The 26,966-nt window shown below is 43.3% G+C and overlaps 1 long non-coding RNA gene across 2 annotated transcripts in view; it reads right to left on the bottom strand.

The window, feature by feature from the left end:
* Positions 1-270: 270 nt before the first annotated feature.
* LOC122684922 overlaps positions 271-26,966 on the bottom strand; it is a 32,327-nt gene continuing 5,631 nt past the window's right edge. For both annotated transcript variants that reach the window (XR_006338195.1, XR_006338196.1), the window contains one exon: positions 271-493. This is a non-coding gene — a long non-coding RNA (uncharacterized LOC122684922). The remainder of the gene's footprint in view (positions 494-26,966) is intronic.

Below are 26,966 nucleotides of genomic sequence, written 5' to 3'. Positions count from 1 at the left end.
AGCAGAAAGGGAGAACAGAACTTGTACCGCACAGAGCCAGGGACACAGAAGATTAAAAACACACACACACCATGGAAGAAACTTTACTGTCAAGTATACCTGCTTTCCAAACGTGGTCTTGACGGCCATGGCACCTGTACCCAGCACTCAGCTCCTTGTAAGCCCAGAGACTTAAAGGCATCCAGTGTGGATGAAAAGAACATAATACCAGATGTCAGTAATCAAGAGAAGTTAGTCTTGGAATGAATGCCAAAGTGTTAGAAGTTTTATTTGAGGTCTCCACGCGACCAAAGGTAGAACCTCTCTGAACACATCCAGAGAATTCCTTGGGGAAGCGCAGGAGGTGAAGTGGTCCCCGTCGTGTGTCCTGGGTGATAAGCAGGCCAGGTGTGCAGGTCCGTACAGGCGCTTCCGCAGTAACAAGCAGCGGGGAAGTACACGGCCACAGTGTCTCTCGAACCCTGAGGCAGAAGGTGTACGTCCTAGGAAAGAGCTTCAAAAGCAGAGAGAACAGCATCAAAACATGTATATTATCTAGGGTGAAACAGATCACCAGCCCAGGTTGGATGCATGAGACAAGTGCTCAGGCCTGGTGCACTGGGAAGACCCAGAGGGATCGGGTAGAGAGGGAGGTGGGAGGGGGGATCGGGATGGGGAATACATGTAAATCCATGGCTGATTCATGTCAATGTATGACAAAAACCACTACAATATTGTGAAGTAATTAGCCTCCAACTAATAAAAATAAATGGGAAAAAAAAGCAGTCAGCTTTTAGACTGTATTCTAGTGCCTTCCAGGGGCGTCGCGGTAACCCAGAAGTGAACAGATGAAGGCCCCGCTGCGGGAGGGGAAGGTAGCCACGCCCCCTGCCCGGTGCCACACCCCTAACCCTGCAGGACCCTAGCGGCCCTTCCTCGGAACCATTTCTCCTGAATCCAGTCCTGCCTCTGTTCCTGTGGTCTTTCAACACATTCTTCCTACTCATTATTATTCCGGTGTTATTCCAGGTCTGGGGAGGGCGAGGTGGACGAGGACAGAGGACAGAGGACAGAGCCACTGACAGCAGCCAGCGGAGAGGGTGCTGGGAGGCACAGGAGGGTGTCTCTGAGGAAGTGACAGGGGCCCCGCATCCATCAGAGCATCAGCAAGCAAGAGACCTGTGTGCGGAGGACAGAGCTTAGCTGACCTGGCCAGTCAGACTTTGCCCCTGCATGACCTGGGGCTTCCCAGGGGATGGTAGTAGTAAAGAACCCAGCTGCCAACGCAGGAGACGTAAGAGATGCAGGTTCAATCCTTGAGTTGGGAAGATCCCCTGGAGGAGGGCAAGGCAACCCACTCCAGTATTCTTGCCTGGAGAATCCCATGGACAGGAGCCTGGTGGGCGACAGTTCATGGGGTCACAAAGAGTTGGACATGACTGAAACAACTTAGCATGCACGCACTGCATGACCTGAGCCCTTTTGCAGTCGCTTCGTGAATAATGCCGAATGCATCTTCCTGACTGTTTATGTGTCCATGAGACCGTGAACTCATGGCGCTGGGCTCTGCTTGGTTTTGTGTCCTCTGGACCTGGCCTTGTGCCAGTCCTGCAGGGGACACTCTGTGCATTTTGTCACATTTCTGGAACTAAGTCTCTTGCCCCTTTCTCTGTAGAAGATTTGTTGCCTTATCAAATTTATATGTCAGCTATGCAAGCAGTTGTTTTACTAATACACATAATTAGATTACACATTGTCTTAACTCTCCCAGCCTGGTATATTTTAAAGAGCTAACACTTGCTGGAAATAGATAAAAAAAATCTCCTTACACCATTTGAAAATAGGAAGACATCATTAGTCAATCCTAAAGGAAATCAACCCTGACTATTCATTGGAAGGACAGATGTTAAAGCTGAAGCTCCTATATTTTGACCATCTGATACGAAGAGCTGACTCATTGGAAAATACCCTGATGCTGGGAAAGATTGAGGGCAAGAGGAGAAAGGGGCGACAGAGGATGAGATGGTTGGATGGCATCACTGATTCAATGCATGTGAGTTTGAGCAAGCTCCAGGAGATGGTGAAGGACAGAGAAGCCTGGCATGCTGCAGTCCACTGGGTTGCAAAGAGTAGGACACGACTGAATGACTGAACAACATTAACAAGGACAGAATGATGTTCGAGTCTTCAGACCCCGGCCTTGTTCTTCCAGATACTGAACTTACTGTGGGGATTGTAAATGGACAGAACTTTCTAGTAAGATTCCCTGACTGTAGTTGGTTTTTGCTAGTTGTCCAGATGTGCTATAGGATCGGATTGTGGCGTCCAATTTGCATTGTCCAATTTCCCACCTCGCCGTACATTTTCCAGTATGTTGATTGTTTCTTCCTCTAAAAACTAAAAGTGTCAGAACCCTTTATGCCCATTAACCTACTTACTTGCTGGATCTTGAAAGAGAAAATTCTTCACTATTGGTAAAGTACCAAAGAGTCAGCTATTTGCAAAACTTAAAAATGGAGATTCTCTCTTTTGCTTCAGAAGGTTAGATGGGAAAAAAAAAAAAAAAACACATGTAAGTTTTGGAACTCACTGTCCTTTCAGCTGCAAAGGTCAAACAAGGATATTTTACTTTTTCCTTGTCATTTGCTTAAATGTCTGGAAACTGATGCTTATTATTCCACAAGAGGCTGAGAAGGTACAGGAAGTCCTGCTTGTTCGTCATGACCAGCATCTGGCAGGGACTAGGCACTGATTCACAGTTATTGTAATCCAACATATTGAGTAATTGAGACTTAGGTATGTGTCAGCTGTCTGCCATACTCTGAAAATTGCAATAAATTTGATGCTGAATATATGCTTTATTGCTTTATGATTCAGACAGCCCTCCAGAGACTTTGTAAAGTTCTCAGTCATTGTTTTAACATCACTTTAAATTGAATTGTGATATGATGGCCCCCTTTAATAGGAATTCCCAGTCAATAACATAATCTTAGTATTAACCTATATCCATAATTTTTAAACTGAAACATCAAAGAGAAAGTATTTATGAAGCTGGCTTCAAGGCAGCTTTTTAGTATACTTTTGGAACTACCTCTGATCGCTTTTCAGAGAATGCTGAGATACACGTTTTATAATTGAACAGTGGAGTTGGTACAGAGAAGCCTTGAAGGAGGTCCATCGTGATCATGCAGACAGCCACTGGCTATCTGTATTGAGTGGAACATAGAAGCTCGCTGATGGGAAACATCACAGGACTTGTCCAATGCCTGTGCAGTACCTGCTTCTTCAGCCACAACTGCGCCTTTCAACCATCCTGATGATGAACTTGTGTCCTGTACAGCCAGGCATTTGTCATATCACATAATGCAAGCCACTGGGGCTTCCCAGGTGGCGCTAGTGGTAAGGAAACTGCCTGCCAATGCAGGAGATGTCAGAGATGAGGGTTCAATCCCTGGGTCAGGAAGATCCCTGGAGGAAGAAATAGCAACCCACTCCAGTATTCTTGCCTGGGAAATCCCATGGACAGAGCAGCCTGGCAGACTCCAGTCCATAGGGTCACAGAGTTAGACACCACTGAAGTGACTTAGCACACTCGAACAGTGATAGGCGTTGCTGAAAAGTCAGGCACTTAAGATGCCGATGTCCTTCACACCACGTGGTACCCTAGGGGCACCTTTCATCAGCACAAGTCCCCTGTCCTGCAGAGTTCCAGCAAAATACAGACTGGTGGGCTGGATTTCTCCACCAGACGTTGACCCTTTGATGGTCAGTGTCTCCATCAAAGTCACAGAGTGAATTCAGTCCACAACGGAAATTTTCTAGAAATGGCTGAATTCATCCACTGAGTCTGCCTGACCACAGGAATGTGCCAGGATTTCCACCCAGTTCTCCAGTGAAGACATGAATGCAGACTCTGATGGCCTCCATGGAGTCTCGTTGCCCCAAGGCCTGCAGGCTTCATCAGAATCCTCACACACTGGCAGCCTAGCCAGTTAGACCTGCATGGTGTATCCTATTGACTTGTGTATGTTGAAGTCGCAGCAGGGTGAAGACCAGAGGGAACATGACCAAGGATGTTCCCGAAGGATGCCCCGCCACATCCAGGCTGAGAGTCCCAAACCAACACCCAGGGCCCTCATGACCAGACTGAGACCCTGGAAGCAACAGCCACCATGGCCTTTGACGTTCTCTTCCCCACCAAGACCCGAGGCAGGAGGAAAACAAGCATCACATCCTGGAAGGAGACTGAAGAAGTTACCAGCTGTGTTGGTATCACACGTCTGCGATTCTCTAATAGGCAGCATGTTGAGAAAACTTTTAACAATTTAAGAGAAAAATCAGTATGAGTTCTGCAACAGAATTTGCTATGAAAAATCCTTCCCATTTTGAGCAGATCACTTACTGGGAGGAAAAAAAAAATCCTTCCCTCTACTGTCTCTGCCTCTCTCCAGAACTCATTTCAGACCCATGTTATTGCCCTAAGAGGAAAAAAAAAAAAGAAACCTCCATTAAAAACCAGAAGTTGTACCCTGCGCAGCAGCAGCCCAGAGCCTCAGGGGGACTACGTGATTCTTATTCAAACAGAGAGTCTGAGGCTGCCGTGCTCCCTGGAGTCAGGTCTTATTTGCATTTTGGAAACTGTTCGGTATTGATTTTATTGAGTTATTTAAAATTAGATACTTTAGAAATTAATGTGCACAGGTATTGGTCATGGAGAATATCACCACTTATAAACACTGAGAAAGTTTGCTCTTAATTTGCAAGAATGGCACAGCGATAGTACTGAGGTTGTTGTTCAGTCGCTCAGTCGTGTCCAGCTCTTTGTGACTCCATGGACTGCAGCACGCCAGGCTTCCCTGTCCTTCACCACCTTCTGGAGCTTTCTCAAACTCATGTCCACCGAGCTGGTGATCCCATCCAACCATCTCATCTTCTGTTGTCCCTTTCTCCTGTCTTCAGTCTTTCTCAGCATCAGGATCTTTTCCAATGAGTTGACTCTTCACATCAGGGGTACCAGAGAATTGGAGCTTCAGCTTCAGCATCAGTCCTTCCAATGAATATTCAGGGTTGATTTCCATTAGGATGAACTGGTTTGATCTCCCTGCTGTCCATGGGACTCTCATGAGTCTTCCCCAGCACCATGGTATTAATAGCTTCATCATTTTGGAGACTACAAGGTTAATTGCCTTTCAGACTGGTGAGCATAACTAGTTTTCATTTAATTTCTACCTAATGTAAGAGGCTAGGACTAGGATAGGCAGATGTTATGTGGTCCTGGAGAATTTCCCTGACACACTTTGGGGAAGTGTTGAGGAAAACAAGATTTGATGAGAAGTCAGATTATGCACAATTCTTCATCTTGAGGAAAAGCATACAGAGAATTAACAGAATTCATAGGCATACAGTCCATCTTTTGACCTCCAAATACTTTGTCACTTTTTGTAGTATTTATTGAATAAAGTCTTATCTTTCTTAGTGATTTTTTAAGAGTTTGTCCCTTAATAATTATTTTACCAAGTTGAATAGCAAGAGTGTTGTGGAAAATAGTTTTTAGTACTCAAAATATTTCATTTACTGTCTTCCCAGACTCATACCTGTGTTTTTCAACAGAGTTTTGCTAGTTCCCTTCTTGACTGGTTTTAAAAAAAAAAATAAGTACAGAACATTATGGTAGAATTCCATAGGTGTAATTACATATTAAGGGCTTCCCACGTGGCACTAGTGGTGGCCAATGCAGGAGTTGCAAGGGATGTGGGTTCGATTCCTGGGTCAGGAAAATCCCCTGGAGTAGGAAATGGCAACCCACTCCAGTATTCTTGCCTTGGAAATCCCATGGACGGAGGAGTCCGGCAGTCTACAGTCCATAGGGCCGCAAAAAGTCAGACGCAACTGAACACAGTTACAAATTGGGCTTATTGTGCAAAATTACTTTTCTGAAACTGCTTTAATAACACCAGTCAAAAAGTTCCCATTGTTTTTGCTCTCTCCTCCAAGGAATAATCAGGGGTCATGTAGAGGAAGGACCAGGGCTGGCCAAGCTGCAGTCAAGGCCACTCTCACACTGTAAGAAGAGCTCTTAAATTAACCAGAGAGCTGCTGGGGGCCCCAGGGTCTTCTGGGGCTTATCAAGACCATTATCAGGTCTTCTGGGGAGATGTAAGCTCAACTCACAGGCAAAGCTATTGTCAAGACTTAAACTGGAAAAAAAAAAAATAGGTAACTGGAAGCAAAGCCCCTCCTGTGATTTTAGGGACAACAGTGACTTGTGTGATAAACCACTTAAGGATGGGAAAAAGCCTGGGCGAAGGTGAGGGTGCTCGTCCTATGGGGTGCCAGCACCTGCTTCTCCCACTCTTCACCATAGCGAAGTTACGTTGTGTTTTCTTTCTTTTTAACTATGGAGAAACTGCAGTGCACGGAGTGTGCATAACCTCCCAGGGCACACAGCCAGTACATGGCTGGCTGGCACCAACACCACTAGTTTGTCTTCTCCAGGAAGGCAGGAGGGGGTGGGGGGGTTGTGATGCCCTGATAAGTAGTTTTGGCAGCAGAAGCTAGGGGCTCCAACCTGTGTTAAATCTGCCTGAGAAACCCCTTTCTGATTCCACTTGGAGACAAAATGAGAGTGGATTGTCCAGCTTCCCACAGTCATCTGTGGTCATAGCATGAACTCAGTCGAAGGATGTGTGTATTTTCATCAAAGTGTAATGAATCAGCAGAGTGTCCTAACTCTGCTTCAGAGAACAGGTGCCGTATGTCAATATCCACTTCCTTTCACTGCTTTCTTACAGGGATTTTTCTTAAAGCTGTCACCTGAGCGTCTACATTCCAAACACAAATCAAAATCTTGCCTCCTCCAAGCATCACCTGAAAACAAAATTGGTTGTCCCTTATGAGTGCTCTTGAGAAAACATCCATATTTAACTCCGAGTCAATGAAAGTAAGTTAGAAAATGCTAAACCTACTAAAGGATCCTTTTGCTCTAAGATTTGCCATTCACCAAACATTTTACAAGGCAATCATTGTGTTTCCAGCACTATAAACTTCAAAGAGTCAATCCAATTGTAGCTGGATCAGAGGAAAGAAATACAGAGCACAAAGATTTTTAGTTGACAAGCTCTGGAAACCTCTGGTCATTGGAAGTGAGATAAAAGAATTCATTGCTCTGTCATTTAATTCAAAAGCTTCGATCTCTATTTGTACTATGGTTAAAAGCACAAGTCCTGGATCATTCATTCATTGACTGATTCTGTTTTACAAGCACTGGGTGGACGTGGGGGTATGTTACTTCCCAAACCAGAGACAGTTCTTCGTGCTCAGTCGTTCAGTCATGTCCAACTTTTTGCAACCCCATGGACTGTAGCCCTCCAAGCTCCTCTGTCCATGGGAGTTCCCAGGCAAGAGTACAGAAGTGGGTTGATGTTTTCTTCTCCAGGGGATCTTACCCTTCCCGATCCAGAGATCAACCCTACATCTTCTGCATTGGCAGGCGGATTCTTTTCCAACTGTACCACCTGGGAAGCCCCCATCTCCAAATATCATCAACCAGGGGCTTAGGGCCTCAATATATGAACTTTGGGAGGACAGAAATATTCAGTCCATAACACCTACTTGATGAGAACATGCAAAAATGATGATAGAATTGCTTATTATTTATGAGGCATGACTGATCAAAAGCTCCTCTTTTGTATTACCCTTCTTTGGTGAGATGTCATTTTTGTTGTTGCTGCTGTTGATTTCTCTCTGTTAGATGCCCCCGCGACACTGATGTGCCCTTGCTCCCATCTTTTATGTAAGCATGCCCACTCCCCCTTCCATGTTGCTATCTCTTACTAGATGACCAAGTCAGGTTAACAGTCAAAAACTGACCTGAGACACTGATTTCTAGTATCCTCTAGGATTCTAGTATCTCTGTCAAAAACATGTTTAAGTAACTTACTTGTATCTATATTGATATTGGTTAAATCTCATTGGGGGCACACATATTCGATGCAGCAGAATTTCATTACAATGAAAGCTATTTGCTCGTCTCTTGACTCCATTGTAATGAGATCAGAAAAAGAGTATAATTCTGAAGAATTTGCATAGTGTTTGTATGTCATAGAGCTTTGTATAATACCATACGCCTTTGCACATGTCCATTCATTTACCAAGACAAAAGTAGAAAGCAGTAGAAACACAAATTACCAAAACACTGCTGGGGAGGAGAGAGAAAGCAAGTGTGACTATAGTGAGTAGAGGAAATAATTCTATAGCCAGTATTGAGGAATAGGGAGGAGGTGACAACGAAACCAAAAAAAATAAGAGAGAGATATTTTGAATCATTTCAAAAATATACTTCCCATTCTGGAAAACCTGCCTTTTCCTTGATATGCAGATGAGTCTCTCCCCCTGGAGAAACCACCTGTGGCTATGACACTCGTTGCATTTTCCTTATATAGAACTATGTTTTTCACAGAGAGCCAAGCAGCAGAATTACTTGGTCCACCCTCTAGTCTCTCTTTCCTCAAATCTGACATGATACTTGGAGTCAGTCTGGGCTGAGCTTGGGGTCCGCTTCCCCAGGCACAGAGCCCGTCACCAGCCTCTCCCGGCCTGAACAGGGTCATAACCTCCCCCCGCTTTGACCCCAGTAAGAGCTGATGCTGAATCAGCTGCAAAGTACAGTGCTTTTATTTATTTATTTATCTTTGGCTATGCTGGGTCTTTTGCCGCACTCGGGTGGCTTTCTCTAGTGTCAGCGAGCTGGGGCTACTCTCTGTTGTGGTGCATGGGCTTCTCGTTGCTTCTCTTGTTAATGTTGCGGAGCACAGGCTCTAGGCACTCGGGCTTCGGGAGTTGTGGCACACAGGCTTAGTTGCTCTCAGGCATGTGGGATCTTCCCAGACCAGGGATCGAACCAGTGTCCCTTGCATTGGTAGGTAGATTCTTAACCACTGGACCACCAGGGAAGTCCTGACTTACACTACATATATAGTGTAAATATGGTAAATCCTGAATATTCATTGGAAGGCCTGATGCTGAAGCTGAAGCTCCAATACTTTGGCCAGCTGATGCAAAGAGCCAACTCACTGGAAAAGACTGATGCTAGGAAAGATTGAGGGCAAGAGGAGAAGGGGATGACAGAGGATGAGATGGTTGGATGGCATCACTGGACTTAATGGACACAAGCTTGAGCAAACTCTGGGAGATAGTGAAGGAGAGGGGAGCCTGACGTGCTGCAGGCCATGGGGTTCACAAAAATCGGACACAATCAAGCGACTGAGCACAGCCTTCTTTGTAGCTGCATGAGGCTGGAGTTACAGATCTGTGTTCCACCAGTTATGAATTTTCACTTTGCAGGCAAGATAACTTAACCTGTTATTACAAACCTGGAATTTGTAGAAATCAAGTTTCCAGTCTTGCATTGCATCTCCAGGTGAGGCACCCTGCACAGATCTCTACGTGAAGCATAGTAACTCTATCCCAGGTAATTTCTCCACCCCAAGAATGAGATGCTCCTGATCTATGTGAATTTCTCAAGAGGCAAAGAATGGTTCCTCCCAGCAAGTTGTAAATTGCTTAGGAGTTAGAAAAGCAGGGAGAAGTAGCATTTCCTGTGTACACCCTGCCTCTCCGAAATGGGCTGATGTGAGCAATCTGTCTTCCCAAGAACACAGTGTGCTTCCTGGCAGCAGGTGGACCAGCTTCCAAAGGCCCTTTTGAAGTAGAAACTAAAATAATGCTTAATGGTCATCCTGCTCCCATGGAGGGGGCGGGGCATAAATCAGAAAGACAGCCGGGCTTAGAACTTGGATCATGTGAGGCTTTTCTCAATGGTCACCAACTTCAGCCTCCTAACAAATAGCAGTTGGATTATTAAGTACTTTTAAGGGCCAGTCTAGTGAAAGAGCAGCTGTAAAACGGAAACACATGGAACCAGCTAGGTAATAAAAAAGACAAAAAAGGTGGTGGAAATAATTGGGTTTCTTAGCACTTCGAATATTTCACAGCAATGCCATTATCGTATTTATAAAGGATAAAACACCATTGGGTTTAATGGAGCTGCCTGGCTGTTTATGGTTTACATAATGCAGTTACAGTATGTTCCTTATTTAAAACAAGTATATACTTGTTTTAAAATGTATGACCTCTTTATTATAAGATGTTTTAAGTGCAGTGAAATTCTTAGAAAATTCATAAAGTAGAAATTGAGATGGCAGTACATAAAAGAAATTTTGAAATAGTGTTTTTAATTTTAAAAAGTTGAAGTCAAGGGTAAAAGCAGATGATTTGGGGCTGCTCAGCTAGGACTACTGACTAAGTTTCATCACCCTTGACAGTTTAGAATCGAAAAGATAATTTTTCTTTTCTCCATTTTCTCTCTCTTCTTGCCAATGAACTTACAATACTTCTGACTGATGTTAAAAGAACCACAAGCAAGTCTGAGAAGGGTGACCCCTTGGAAAGTAAATTTGTGTTACCTTTTTCCCCATGAAGTCCTCTTCCTTATGGAAACAAGCTCAATACTTCACTCATTTAGTTAAAATAGTGAAAACTAATGCTTGGTAAATGGTGAGAAAAGGTACACATGTATGCGTTCTTGCTTTGTTTCCCTTAACAAGCTCATTCTCCCAGACTTAGCCTTTTTCCAGCTACAAGTCAATAACCCAGAATTCTGAGAAGGCAAAAAGAGACATTATGGATTTTTAGTAGGTAATAGATGTGCTTGGTACAGAATTCAAAAGGTATGAAGAATTCGCAGTGAAAATGTGTCCCCACCTCGTCCTGTCCTGCAGCTCCAGCTTGCACCCAGGCCAGGGCTGCTCTGTCTTCTCTTAGGGATGCCTGTGTGTGTGTGTGTGCGTGGTTACACGTGTCCCTCTGCTCACTTACACAATAAAGTGTGGCAAACAGCTCACATCAGTGCGTGTGAAGGATCCTTGCCCTTGTTCACCACATGGATGGACTCTGACTTTGTCGATGGCCATCCAGGTGGTTTTCCACATTTTTATGTAAAGAATGCTGAAGAGTGGTCCACATTCATCATTTCACACTGTGAGAAGACTCTGGGCAGGTACCAGAAGTGAAATCACAGGTCCGTGGGGACACGCATTTTAGATAATGCCAGATTTTTCTCCGTAAAACCTGTACAGTACACCCCCACCAGCAATGTGTGAGAGGAACCCCCCCCCCACTTTCCAACGATTGTATTAAGAAATTTTTTCATCTAAACCAAAAAGATAGGTTAAAAAAATAGACTCAAGTCTGAGAGTGAGCATCTTTGCATATTTCAAGAGCCATTTGTATTCATTTTTCTGTGAACACTCGTCTAAATTCTGTTCCATTTTTCGGTTTAGTTATGGCTCTGTGGGGCTTTCCAGATGGCACTAGTGGTAAAGAACCCACCTGTCAATGCAGAAGACATAAGAGACGCGGGTTCGATCCCTGGGTGGGGAAGATCCCCTGGAGGAGGCAATGACAACCCACTCCAGTATTCTTGCCTGGAGAATCCAATGGACAGAGGAGCCTGGTGGGCTAGTCCATGGAATCAGAAAGAGTCGGATATTACCTGGTGCCCATGCACATGTGACTCTATGTGTGTATATACAGGGAAATTAGCCCCTTTTATATATTGCAAGTTGGAACTACTTTTTCTTTTTTCATTTGTCTTTGAAATTGCTAATGGTACTTTTTAGGTTTTTTTAAATACAGTTTTTGGATACAAATATACCAGTCTTTTCCTATGTGGCTTCTAGTTTTGTATCACTGTTGGGCTTTTCTTTCCTTAAAAAAGAAGTCTACCATTTCTTTATTTTATTGCTTCATGGTTTTCAGTTTGAAAGCATCTCTCCCTTTAACCTCTGTATTTGTGGACAGTGAGAGGTAGAGAAGTAACTTTTACCTGTGTCCTGGCCATTGATCTAAGTGTCCACAATTTGTTAACTGAATGTTCCATCTGTTCCCCAACTGACTTAAATCTCACCTTCATCTTATACTAAATCCCTCTATGTACTTTATTTATTTGCATGGATCTACTTGTCTGCTCCTGTCTTAGTACTACATTGTTTCAAGTGCTGCAGCTTTATAGTAAGTTTTAAAATCTCAATAACAGGCTCTTCTTTGTAAAAAAATACTTATTTAGGCTGCTCAGGTCAGCGTGTGGGCTCTCTAGTTGTGGCACAGGGGCTCAGTCGTTGTGATGGGTGGGTTTAGTTGCCCTGTGGCATGTGGGCTGTTAGCTCCCCTGCCAAGGATTGAACCTGAGTCCCCTACATCCCAAGGGGGATTCTTAACCGGTGGGCCACCAGTTAAGTCCCAAGGCTCCTCTTAACATTCTTTCAGCTACTCTTGCTTGTTTTTGCAAATGAACTTCAGAATCAGCATTTCTAGTATGAAACCAAAATCCTGTTAGTCTTACTGTGCTGTGGGCTTAGTTGCTCAGTCATGTCCAGCCTCTTTGCAACCCTGTGGACTGTAGCTTGCCCGGCTCTTTGGGGATCTTCTTGAGCCAGGGATCCAGCTGGCATCTCCTACGACTCCTGTATTCACGGGTGGATTCTTTACCCCCTGAGCCTAAATTTATGGTTTAACTCTGAAAGTGCTCCTTTATGAAGTTAGACACGATAAGCCTTTCCCACACTCAAATCATTCCTGTCCCTTGATAGCATTTCTGGTTTCCTTCATGTAGAAATTGTACCCTTCTTATGAAGTTTATTCCTAAGCATTTCATCATTTTTGTTGCTACAACAAATGGATTCATTTCTTTCTTGATACCCTGGAGCTAGTGTTGATTGTGTATAAAAGCTGTCAATTTCTGTACAGCAATTTTGACTTTGTGATCAAGTCAGATTCTCTTCTATATGTAATTTTTTCATGTAATTGCTTTCCAGGTAAATAAATGGGCCATCTACAAATAATTATCATTTTACCTATTAAAAGCTGTTTGTTTTGTTTTTTCTGACTTTCCCTGAATTGACCAGCTTAGCAGTTTTTGGACAGTAGAGTAAGCCTTCTCCCTGTCAAGTAGGAAGGGGATCTCTCTGAGACCACAGACCCCCCCCCCCCCCGTCTCCTGGGGGACCAACACAGACCTCTGCTTCTATCTTAATTTTGTTTGGCTAGTCTCTTACTGGGCTTCCCAGGTGGTAAAGGACCTGCCCGCCAATGCAGGAGGCTTAAAAGATGTGGATTTGATCCCGGGGTCAGGAAGATCCCCTGGAGAAGCACATGGCAACCCCCTCTAGTATTCTTTCCTGGAGAATCCCACAGACAGAGGAATCTGCTGGGCTACGGTCCATAGGGTCGCAAAGAGTCAGACAGGACTCAGGCCACTTAGCAGCAGCAGTAGTCACTTACTGAAAGAAATGAGAGTAATTGATTTCTCCTGTTATTGAACAGTGGGGTAGGAGATGGTCACAGCTTTTGTGGTTTATTTAAACATTTACTTTATTGGTTTCCTTATAAATCCCATTTAACATGCAGTAGCTCTAAGTTACCTAGATTCAAATATTCAGAGGATGGCTATTACTGAGCAGTCTCATTATCTGGAAATTAGTAACCTTGGGAGGAGTCAGGGTCCTTCCCCCTCGAGCCTTCTCCAGGCAGCTCCAGCATCTGTGTCTCCCCAGTCTCACCAGTGGGAACCTCAGCCGTGCAATGCAGGGCATGCAGGGCAGTTAAGATCCCGGCTTGACAGACTATTGATAAGCTTAGCTGGATGGCAGTTGAATTTATCAGAAGGTGAGGAAAATTAACGCGAGAAGTTACGGATGTCATCTTAGCTCAGAACTCAGCTGGTTGTGCAACCCTGGCAAATTGTGTAACCTCTCCACTGTGATATTTTCAATCTGGGGATGTGACTATTATTAAATATTCAGTTAATTGATATTTAATATCAGTTAATAATCTTAATTAAAAGTATTCTTTCATAGTAGATATTCAGTCCTATACTTACATTTGTCCTTGCACTCTACCGTCTTTATTAGGAGACCTCACTTAACAGTCCTGTGTGTTGCTGTTATTACTCACTGTGGTTACTGCGATCCCATGTGGCATTTTAGATAAGGAAGTGGGTTGGTCTTTGGGGCTTCTCCCTTGCTGCCTCAGCAGATTGAAGGAGCAGCTGGGCCAAGAACTGGCAGCCGTAGGTTTTTAATCAGCTGCCGCCTCGAGCTCAGCATCACTCCATTGGGTGGCCTCCCTGCACAGTCCTGTCTACCACCATCATTTCAGAAAGTGGGTAAGGACGGACTCTCATCTCTTGCCAAAGTCACCAAAAGTTGGAGATGTCAAATCACAGAAATCAAAGTAGACCTCCTAGGGATAAGACATTGGCACTGAAAAGCATTGTGAAGGTGTATGAAATATTTTAATGAAGGAAAGTAAGCCTTACTTGAAATCATATTAATAGTCAAAGGGAACAGTAACCAAGATTTCCTTTAAATTATAGATGACAAGTCATTTCCTTTCCTCTAATCAAGTACACTCGTGTTTGTCTCTTGTTCAAGCTATACTTTTATCACGGTGGCCTATCTTTACATCCCTGTGTAAGACTAGAAAAGGGTCAATAGAAGGAAAAGCCACGTTTAAGAAGTCGGTAACACTGTGTGGAGTCTGAGAACTCACTGGGTTCTCCTTAATCTGTGACTGACATCGTTTAAGTGATGTGACGTAACCAGCAGTCATTGTCCTACCAGACATCAGACACAGGAGAGGCAAAATATCCACCAACACTTTTATTTTTTTTCTTTTATTTATTTATTTTGGCTGCCTTATGGCACACAGACTTCTCTAGTTGTGGTGTGAGGGCTTACTTGCCCCTCGGTGTGTGGGATCTTGGCTTCCCAGGTGGCGCTAGTGGTAAAGAACCAGCCTGTCAATGCAGGAGACATAAGAGACCTGGGTTCAGTCCCTGGGTCAGGAAGATCCCCTGGAGGCGGGCATGTCAACCCATTCTAGTATTTTTTCTTAGCAAATCCCACAGACAGAGAAGTCTGGTGGGCTACATTCCATGGGGGTCTCAAAGAATCGGACATGGCTTAGTGATTAAACAACAAGAGTACGATAGAATTTTCTTTCTCTTCTCATAAACATTATTTTTTTTATCTGTTTCTCTTTGTCTGGAAGGTAAGTTCCCTAAAGGCAAGAATCTTTGATTCTATCCCTAGATGTGTCCCAAGCATTATGTCAGGTCCCAGAAAATAGTAGGTATTACATAGACAACTGTTGGATGAATGAATGGACAAATTAATGAAGTCATTGTATGCAGCCAGTATTGACTTCTTTGAAGCTCAGCAGAACTTCCTATTTCATGAAGAAAGTGGTGGGGGCATATTAAATTTAGAGTTGAGCTATGTTTTTTTTTAATTATATATGGATGTAGGAGCCTGCTTGGCTGAGGTCCATAGGGTCACAAAGAGTCGGACATGACTAAAGTGACTAAGCATGCATGCACATATGGGATCTTAGTTCCCCAAACAGGAATCAAACCTGAGTCCCCTGCATTGGAAGATGGATTGTTAACCGCTGGACCATCAGGGAAGTCCCTCCATCAACACTTTAAAATATGGAAACCGATGAACATGTGAAACTATGCATAGTGAAGGTTTAGAAGAGAAAAAGAGTGAACATTTTTTGACATGGGAGAAACTGGAGTATGTGATCACATAAATGGTTTAATAAGACGTCAATAGTATGAAAAGATTCAGGCTTGTATTGAGGCTACAATTCGTTTTGGAAAGACCAGATGAAGCTTGGGTTCCGAGAGAGGGTGAGGGCTGCAGAATGCAGACACAGCCCTGTCTGTGTTCAGACATGCTCCCAGGAGAGGCAGAAATGTGTTTTTTCTTCACCAGGGAGCAGCCTTTAGAGTGTATCTCTTTGTCCTGTTTACCAGACGATCAATGCTGCGGGTATCTTGTGGATCTTAGCTAAGCATTCTAGTTCTGAAACATCATTTTTCCAGGATTTTGTTTTGTTTCTTACCAAAACTGAACCAGAATCCATGTTTTATGATGCCCTCCACAGATCTGTGAGCTTGCAGAGGCCTTTGGAGGGACCCCACAAATATGATTGCCCCAAGGAAGAGAGAGGTGTTGATGGGTTGTCATGAGTAAACAGGGAAAAGAAAAGAAGCTCCCCTGAAAAAAGGGCTAGAAATTATTTTTAACACCCTCTGTGATTATTTAGCTAAATGTGGGAGGCGTACCAAACTTTATTTTCAAGTATGTGACCTTTTCACAATCCTAAGCTGTGCCCTGAAATGTGCCAGAGTATGCAGTAGTTTTAATTAGCCTCCCTATCTTATAAAACCAGCAACCAAACTGAATATGAGGCTGGTTTTTTTTTTTTTTTTTAATACCCATCGATTTGAGTAATTAGAAAAAAAAAAAGAATTGCAAGAAATGTTCTTCAACTGAGTTTATCCTGGCTTTTTAAATTCTAACTAGAGCAGGGCAAAAAAGAAAAAGTAAATCACACTATTTGGTTTCACTTCTTACTTTAGAGAAATGAACGTGGCCAGTTCTGGTTAATTAGCAGAGGCACATTTATGTCATGGTGTAGTTCAGCCTGTGCACCTTGTGTCGGAAAGATAGGTGATTTGTGTTATTTTTCTCTGTGGGTTTTGGGGACTATGATTTAGCTAGGCGATATCCTGGAATACATTAGAAAATAACAATGACAGATCCATCTTGTATTTTGTGCCCTGAAAAGCTGTTAACGTAGACATAAATGCTGTGCTTATAATATAAAAATGCTTGGGAATTACTGGCCCCTTAGCCAGGCAGGGCTTGTGAGAGGAGAGGGCAAGACAGTGAAAATCAGGTTTCCCCCAACTTGGCTGCAACGGCTAACCCTCTATAAAGAATGCATAGACAGGCCCCCATCTGAAGGAATTCCACAGGTGACCATCCAGACTTCACAATAAATCACGGCAGTTGTGAACATTGCAGAAGAGCTCTGTCTAATAGGAAATAGGGAGAACTTACAGTAAAGTAGGAACAATTATCTGTCTTATGGGATATGGGACTTCCCTGGTAGTCCAATGGCTAAGATTCTGAGATCCCAATGCATGGGGCCTGGGTTCGATTTTTGGTCAGGCCACTAGACCCAGCACAGTCAAATAAATAAATATTTTAGAAAAAGAAAAATGAATTTAATATAACACCTCACTGACAAAACTGTAGGGAGAATTAAATGGAGAGACTTAAATGGCAAATACCAAGCATGGCACACAATAGGTTCCCATTGGGTAGTAGGTGTTTTATAAATGGAATGAATTTAAATGTATTTATTCAATGCTTCTTGAATAACCACACCTGAAAACAAATGAGGAGCAAAGAATCCATTTCTTGAATGTGACTAAAATAACAACTTTGGCCTGGGTCTATGAGGGGGAAGTCTCTGGACTATAGCCTCATATATAATTTATCATTTGTCTCCATTAAACCATAAGAAATTATAAAGAACCAGAGATGCAGGCTTTGTACTAGAAACCTCCTCTGAACACAACCTGAGGGGACTATTTGCACCTCCACCAGCTTCCTGCAGAGAAGCATTTGCTATTAATAACATGGGACCATCTTTATTCGTCCACGATTTCAATTCTGTAAAATATCACATAAAAGCTGCCCTTTCCTGGACTCAGCCTCTCCAGCCTGGGATACTTAGGGACACTTGAAAGGTATAAAATCCATGACTGTCTGTACAACAGCAGAGATGTATTTAAGACACGGGCTATGAGATACGTGTGTGCTGTATGCTCAGTCACTCAGACATGTCCAACTCTTTGTGATCCCATGGACTGTAGCCTACCAGGCTCTTCTGCCCATGGAATTTTTCAGGCAAGAAGACTGGAGTGGGTTGCCACTTCCTACTCCAGGGGATCTTCCTGACCTTGGGATCAAGCCTGCCTCTCTTGCATCTCATAGTTCTGGTCAAAAGCTATATCAGTAATGTGTGTGTGTGTGTGTGTGTCTGTGTGTGTCTGTGTGTGAGCTCAGTCATGTCCAACTCTTTGAGACCCCATGGACTGTTGCCCACCAGGCTCCTCTGCCCATGGTGTTTTCTAGGCAAGAACACTGGAGTGGGTTGCCATTTCCTTCTCCAGGGGATCTTCCTAACCCAGGGATCAAACCCAGTCTCCTACAGTGGCAGGCGAATTCTTTACCCATGAGCCACTGGGGAAGCCCCATGTACCAATCATAGCCACGACTTGTTGGCATTCTGAAAATGAAGCAGAAGTGGATGGCAGAAATTTCATATTATCTCTTAGTATTAAAGTGTTCAGATAATTTAGATAATCAACAACATAAAGAATACCCTTTCAGGACTCACCTCTTCTCCATGTGTTACATTATATTTCCTTGGTAGAAGAGCTGTGTCCTTTATGTTGTTGGTGATCTAAAATAACTGGGCACTTTAATCCTAAGAGATGATATGAAATTTCTGCCACCCACTTCCACATCACTTTCAGAATGCCAACGAGTTGATTGCATTTAGTTTGGGGTCCCTGAGAAAAGGTTAAATATTAATTAACTTGCATAGCTCTAGGCAACATTGCCAGAATCCTGCAGCCCTCTCTTTTTAGCATTGCTAATCAGAATCTCTGCTGTTATTTTCTAAACCTTAACTCTTAGAGTCTGGGCATACCACTGGTTTGTGTGCATGCTCAGTCACTTCAGTCCTATCCGACTCTTTTCAAGTCTGTGGACTGTAGCCCACCAGGCTCCTCTGTCCATGGGATTATCCAGGCAAGAATACTGGAGTGGGTTGCTATTTCCTTCTCCAGGGGAATCTTCCCGACCCAGGGATCAAACCTGAGTCTCTTGTGTCTCCTGTATTGCAGGCTGATTGTTTACCACTTCACCACCTGAGATGAACCAGTTACCTAAGAATCAGTGTTCCTGATTAGAAGTGGTTTGTTTACAGGACATAAAAGTTCCAGTTTGCCCTCAGAGTTTGGGTGTGGGTGGGGAGGAAATGGTAGGGCTTTTTCCTCTTTCAGTGGTTTCTATGAATCACATTGCATGCTCAGAACATATGAAACATCTCTTCTCACTTATAGATGTAACAGATGCTGCTGGATACTATGGTAAATGTGTGTGTGTGTGTGTGTGTGTGTGTGTGTGTGTGTGTGTGTACACTCAGTTGTGTTTGACTCTTTGCAACCCCATGGACTGTAACCCACAGGCTCCTCTATCCATGGGTTTCCCCAGGCTAGAATACTGGAGTGGGTTGCCATTTCCTTCTCCAGGGAATCTTCCTGACCTGGGGATCAAACCTCTGTCTCCTTCTCCTGCAGGCAGAGTCTTTACCACTAGCACCATCTGGGAAGCTCCAGAGTCGATGGTAATCGCCATGCTAGAATTCACCACTGTTGTGTATCAGGGCTTTGGTTTGGGTGATTATGGAAAGAGGACCTGGATGTGATTCTTCAGAGACTCCTGTGGTTCTCTGTGCCCTGTGCTGTGGTCCTCACTCTTCTCTACATCAGAATCTCCTATGTAACCTTTTACTAAATGCACGTACTCAGGCCCCACCCAAGCGATTATAACTTAGATATTCCAGAAATGGAGCCAGGTTCCTCTGATTTGGGGGACCTGAGGGACTGAACAGGTCGCAGTAAGGATCTCCGGTGGCCCGTGGATGGGAAGGTGGGGGGAGAAAGGAATGGGGTGGGGTGGGGCAGGAGGACGAACCTACAGAGAGTAAACGTACAGAGACCACAAGGGGCCGCACGTGCAAAACATTCTCAAGTCCTCACCACGGATCGAAGGAGAAAAGTGGTTCATCCTGTTGATTTTTGGCAAAACTGACATCAAAATCAAATGCTTGTGTACATTTTCAAGATGTATTTTCTATGGCAGGGACCTGACACCCGCAATTCTTCTTTATGACCCTTGTGACAGCTTGCCTTGTCCTGGGAGGCTCTTTTTCTCCTCCCTGATCTTTATTTCATTGACAGGCAAATAAATATAACTTTAAATTTCCCAGAGCACTCGCTGTGGCCCTGCCAGACAGTTCTTCAGGGTAGCCGTTCCTCAACCCTTCATCCTAATTCTTCGACCATCTTTACATCATATTTCTGCTTCCTTGTAATCTGTGTACAGTTTACAGAGCACACACCTGAACTAGCCCCAGAAGTGTCCAGGGGGCACTTGGGGGTAGTGACCACAAATCCTGTTGTTAAGGAAAACTGTGTTTTAATGTGCTTCAGGACAAAGGATGAAAGAAAAGTTTTCTGTCCAGCAGCAAAGCTGACTGTTGATGGGAATCAGAAAGGTAGTCAGGCCATTGTTGAAACTGGAGGTGATGGTTTTTCCTTGACTTAAAAAAAATCCCTTGAACGATTCTCCATCCCCCGTCATTCCATTCTTTGTACCTCGTGTTTGGGTTATCACAGGAATTGTGAACATGGGAGCATAGTTCAGCCTCTGTCCTCTGTGTCCAAGAGGTCACTTGCATTTCTTGAAGCCACTGCATTTATGTTGCGCCTGTCTGTCAATGGTTGGGAGGACTTGCTCTTTGGCGATAGCTGGGGGGAGCGCCCAAGGATTTAGTAAATTGCTACCTTCACGAGGGAAAATAAACGGGGAGTGGGGTGGGTTGAGTACTGAGAAATTGATGCTTTTGAACTGTGGTGCTGGAGAAGACTCTTGAGAGTCCCTTGGACAGCAGAGAGATCAAACCAGTCAATCCTAAAGGAAATCAACACTGAATATTCATTGAAAAGGCTGATGCTGAAGGTAAAGCTCCAAAACTTTGGCCTCCTGATGCAAAGAGCCTACTCATTAGAAGGTACCATGATGCTGGGAAAGATTGAAGGCAGGAGGAGAAAGGGGCGACAGAGGATGAGGTGGTTGGCTGGCATCACGGACTCAATGGTTGTAAGTTTGAGCAAACTCCCAGAGATAGTGACGGACAGGGAAGCCTGATGAGCTGCAGTTCATGGGGTCACAAAGAGTTGGAGATGACTTAGCAACTGAACAACAACAAGAAAATGAAAAGGCCTTGGTGACCTGGGAACATGGGACTGGCTTAAACAACCATTCAGACGTGGAGCAGTCAGAACACAACCGAATCTATGTCTCCGCACACTGACTTGTCACTTGGCTCTCTTGGAATCTTCACTCCAAGTCTGCCTGTCAGGTACCTGCCAGCAGAACCTTGACCTCACCAGCAAATTCTGCCGTTATTTTGAAACGACAAGAGAATCTGCTTCTACCTCTTGGTCTTTTTTTTAATGTTTACATCTTTCTCAATATGCTGTCAGGGCTGACAGACTAAATGAGGACTTGTCACATGCCACTTTAGCTTGTCTCCGTGTATTTTCAGCCCCCATTAAAAACACAGATAGTAGTAATTAAGTCTTCTTTAGAAATCATCCCTTAGTGGTGATGTGCTCTCCATTTCCTTCAGTGAGACACTGTACTTTGATAAATCACTCCATTGGCAGCAGCAGTAACAACAGAACCTGAATAATTATAAACCCTTCTTTCGCTAATACTTAGCAAAGTCATTATCCAGTGCAGTTTCCTCACACCAGAATAAGGAGACCTACATGAGTAAATTTTCAGAAACCCTCCTTCATCCTTTTCTTTCGGGAGGAGTCGCTGGTCACTCAAGAAATGAGTCAGAAGTGTTGGTGCCTCAGAGAAACGGCCTTGTTGCCTAGGGCCTCCCCTCCTGTGATATTCATCGAGTTTGGACCAGTCCTGAGGCCCTCTCCAGTGTGAGTCCCAAGAGAAGATCCTAAGAGTCCCTTTGTGATGAAAAAGTTTCCATTTATTTTATTTCCATTTTGCTTTTAAAAAAAATTAGAATTAAGCACTTACCAAACATAATAGAAAAGCTTTTGTATACATGTGTGTGTATGTTAGTGACTCAGTCCTGTCTGAATCTTTGCGATCCCATGGACTGTAGCCCGCCAGGCTCCTCTGTCCATGGAATTCTCCAGGCAAGAATATTGAGTGGCTTGCCATCCCCTTCTCCAGAGGATCTTCTCAACCCAGGGATCAAACCCTGGTCTCCTGCACTGCAGGCAGATTATTTACTGTTTGAGCTACAGGGAAGTCCTTTACTATAATATAAATATTTTAGAAAACTGATGAATTTTAAAGCTGAGTGCTAAAGAATTGATGCTTTTGAACTGTGGTGTTGGAGAAGACTTTTGAGAGTCCCTTGGACTTCAAGGAGATCCAACCAGTCCATCCTAAAGGAGATCAGTCCTGAGTGTTCATTGGAAGGACTGATGTTGAAGCTGAAACTCCAATCCTTTGGCCACCTGATGCGAAGAACTGACTCATTGGAAAAGACCCTGATGCTGGAAAAGATTGAAGGCGGGAGGAGAAGGGGACAACAGAGGACGAGATGGTTGGATGGCATCCCCGACTCAATGGACATGAGTTTGAGTAAACTCTGGGAGTTGGTGATGAACAGGGAGACCTGGTGTGCTGCAGTCCATGGGGTCGCAAAGAGATGGATATGACTGAGCGACTGAACTGAACTGAAAAAATTTATGACATTTTGATTCCACTTGTTTGACTTAGTATGAATAGAATCCTAGATCTCTAATTTATATTCACTCAACATTTTTATATAGTTTCATGTATTTTGGCATCTAGTATTACTGCTAAAAGTCTAGAAAGTTTATTATCTTCATGATTAAAAAAAAATTGAATGAGGCTTGAAACTTCTAATCCGATTCTGAGAATATAAAGAAATATTATATTGTTTAAAAAAACAGGAAATGTGATCCAATATTATTAAAGTACAGATTTTGTTCAAATCTCAAAAAAAAAACTTAGAATTATTCAGGGAAAAAATATTATAATATGTAAATAAAAGGAGACAGATGGGTTAAAGGGAGAAAAGACTATTTCCATTTTAGCTCAGCTTTGGAAATCTAGGCCAACACTGATAAAAATTGAAGAAACACAGATTGAAACCAGATCTGTCTCACCAGAGAAACCAGTGCTGCGTGAAGTCTCCCGCTCGGGCGGCTCTGGCTGGAGAAAACCACCCACCCTGACTTCAGAGACCTTGCTCTCCTATTAGACTTCTCCAGATTTGATTTTTTTTTTTTTTTAATGATTCGAGTCATCACCAATCAGAATGAATCATAAGTGATTTTTTTACGTGACATTTGGAGGATGTTTCAAAGGCAGAAAGCAGAGCCGCCGGACTCTTCCCCCTCAGCCTGTGTATTTCTTGTTAGATTAGCAGCATTTTAAAACCCAAACTCTCACTTGCTGACATTTTCATTAGCGCTTATTCCATGTTCTGGCTTTTAAATTTTAATGCCTGTCTTATAAAGAAGGAGAGAGTGGAAGCTTCCTAATCAGAAGTGTATTCCTTTCAATTTACCATCTTCCAAAAAAAAAAAAGGAAAGAACCCCTTGTTGAATAGTCACGACCAGGATGTAAAGAGTCGTGGGGAAACACGATGAGGTGGAGACAAACACTGACTCTGTGTATCTGAGGTACCAGAGTCAGATGTACGGCCCTCCTGCACCCTTTCCTCCCTTGAATATGTGATGGATGTAACTCCACTGTCCTCCAGGTTTTTTTATTGTGATAAAATATACATTTTTAAGTACCCAGTTCAGTGGCATTAAATGAATTGACATTGTATGCAATCCTCACCACTTTCCACCTCCAAACTGGAACCCTGTCCTCCTTGTCTAGTAACTCCCACCTCACCACCCCCAAGCCCCAGGTCATCACTGCTCTACTCTCTGTCTCGCTCTATTTGACTGTTCTAGGTATTTCATATAAATAGAGTCATACAATATTTATCCTTTTGTGTCTGGCTTATTTCACTTAGCATAATGTCTTCAAGGTTTATCCATGTTGCAGTATGTATCAGATTTTCATTCCTTTCTAAGGCTAAATAAATTTCCACTGTATGTATCTACCACATATTGTTTATTCACTCACCATCAGTGGGCACTGAAGTTCATGTCATTTTTGGACAGAGATCATTTCCCTGCTTCTTTTCCAATTGAGATGCCTTCCTGTGGGTTAGGAAATGTTCTCTTCTCTTCAGTTTTTGGGAAAAGTCTGAGAAGAATTTGGGCTTCCCTGGTGGCTCAGAAGGGAGAGAATCTGCCTGCCAGTGCAAGAACCACAGGAGACCTGGGTTCAATCCCTGGGTCGGGAAGATCCCCTGGAGAAGGGAACGGCTACCCACTCCAGTATTCTGGCCTGGAGAATCCCATGGACAGAGGAGGCTGGCAGGCTACAGTCCATGGGATTGCAAAGAGTCGGACACGACTGAGCAACTAACACTTTCACTTTTGAGAAGAATTTATGTAAGTTCTTTCAGTGTTTGGTAGAATTCACCCATGGAGCCATCTGGTCCAGGGATTTTTTTGTCAAGGAGTTTTTGGTTCCTGGTTCAATGTTCTTACTAATTATAGATCTATTCAGATTCTCCATTTCTTCATGATTCACTCTTGGTAGGTTTTGTGTTTTTAAGAATGTGTTCACTGCATCTGCGTTAATTTGTGGGCATACAAGGGCATATAGCTATTCATAGTGGTCTCTCATAATCTTTTTCATTTCTGTAGAGTTGGTAGTAATTCACCCACTTTCATTTCTGATTTCAATAAGTTGAGTCTTCCCTTTCTCAGTTAATCTTTTTGATTTTGTTAATTTTTCAAGAAAAAAACAACTCATGCTTTCATTGTCTTTATTGTTTTCTCTATTCTGTTAATCTCCACTCTACTTTTATTATTTCCTTCCTTCTGCTAGTTCTTAGTTTTTCTTCTTTTTCTAGATCCTTAAATTGTGAAGGAAGGCAGATTGTTGATTTGAGTTTTTTCTTTCTTTCTTTTTTTTTTTTTTTTTTTTTGATACAGCATTTACAGCCATAAATTTTCAGCACTGCTTTCATGGAATCCCCTAAGTTTTGGTATGTTGTGTTTTCATATAAATTTGTATCTTTAAGGGACAAATACTTGTATTTTCTAATTTTCTTTCTGATTTCCTCTTTGACTGATTGATTAAGAGTTTGTCATTTAATTTCCACAAATTTGTGAATTTCCCAGATTTCCTGCTGTTACTGATTTCCAGTTTTATCCTGTCATAGTCAAAAAAGATTCTTTGTATGATACATATATTTTAAAATGTATTAAGACCTGATTTGTGGCCCAACATAAGGTTTGTCTTAGAAAATGTCCCATGTGAACTTGAGAAGAATGTGTATTCTGTTGTTGGGTACACTCTTCCATATGGGTTCTCTTAGATCTAGTTAAGTTATGGTTCTAGTCCTCTATTTCTTTACTTGTCTTCATGTCTGGTTGTTCTGTCTATTGAATTATGTGTTCAGTTTTTATTACTTTCACCATGAGTGTGTTGCTGGGCCCCTGGTAACTTTCCTTGTTCTTTCTTTCCTGCAGTGGATAGTGTTCTGGGAGAGAGGGTGGGATAAACAACTTTCTTACTTGCTATACTGCAAGAAGATCAAACCATTCAATCCTAAAGGTAATTAACCCTGAATGTTCATTGGAAGGAAGGACTGATACTGAAGCTGAATCTCCAATACTTTGATCACCTTATTCAAATAGTTGACTCATCGGAAAAGACCCTGATGCTGGGAAAAATTTAAGGCAGAAGGAGAAGGGGACAACAAAGGATGAGATGGTTGGATGGCATCATCAACACAATCGACGTGAATCTGAGCAAAGTCCAGGAGATGGTAACGGACAGGGAGGCCTGGTGTGCTGCAGTCCGTGGGGTGACAGAGAACTGGACACAACTTAGCAACTAAACAACAATCCTTAAATACCTGGCTCCCAAAAGGCGAAGGGGAGAATGAAGGGAAAAAAATTTCAAGGCACTCTGATACCCTAAAAGCCACTTCAGCCAGCAGGGGTTGCAGCAGCAGCATCTGGCTCCTCCATGCCCACAGCTCCACAGTCAGCCACCAGAATACGGAGCCCTGGCATTTGGAGGACAAGTCCTGGTTGTCTACCCTGTACATCCTGCAAGTCACACGCAAACTGCTCCAGGAACATGGGCACGGCTTCCGGCCAGGGGGCTGAGAGCAGGGCCTGAGCAGCCACCTCTGTGCTGAGAGCCAGAGTTGACCAAAATTAACTCTGACTTGTCTCCCAAGCCTCCCCTGGAAGCCGCACGCCTTCAAATAGACTCCAGGTTCTAAAATAGTCGCATCAGACAGCTTCTGCCAGTGCCGTCGCTGTCTAGAGAGGAAGCAGATTCCTGGCACTTCCTACTCACCATCCTCTCTGCCATCCCCAGGCTCTGCTGCTGAAGGTCTGGGGAGAGAGCGGAGGCTTTCCTGACTGCCCACACCGGTGTTTAACTCTAAATGATGGTAACTTTACCAAGATACACCCCGATTCTGGATTCTCATTCACCTGATGGCCCTTTCAGTTATAGATGCAAGTATCTTTGAGTTTATAGATACAAAATGCTCAGGAGAATGGGTAGCTTTTACTGTATGTTTGTTAAGGGTGTTAGTTGCTCAGTCGTGTCCGACTCTTTGTGACTCCATGAACTGTAGCCCACCAGGCTCCACTGTCCATGGGGATTCTCCAGGCAAGAATACTGGAGTGGGTTGCCATGCCCTCTCCAGGGGATCTTCCCAACCCAGGGATCCACCCCAAGTCTCCCACATTGCAGACAGATTTTTTTATAGTCTGAGCCACCAGGGAAGGTTTTACAATGTGTGTATATATGTATACATGTATATATAATTTGTTTGTTTCATTGTTTTGCTTTTTCCTCAGAGACACTAACTATGCATTTGCTGGATCTCCTTCTTGAATCTTTCCTTAAAAATTCTTTTTTTTTTTAAATTTCAACTGTATTTTGCTAAGATTTTCCATTTTAACTTCTGTATCCCTTGCCCAGTGTTCAGCAAGGTCTGTTCTCCCTTCCTGCTTCCTCCAGTTTCATCTTCATTCCTGTTAAGGTTTTATTTTTCCTTCTACTTATTTTGTGTGTGTGTGTGTGTATTCTGCCTCTCTTTCTGTTAA

Source organism: Cervus elaphus, chromosome 27, assembly GCF_910594005.1.
Source record: "Cervus elaphus chromosome 27, mCerEla1.1, whole genome shotgun sequence".
NCBI lineage: Eukaryota > Metazoa > Chordata > Mammalia > Artiodactyla > Cervidae > Cervus > Cervus elaphus.
This window is presented reverse-complemented; position numbering and strand designations above follow the sequence as displayed.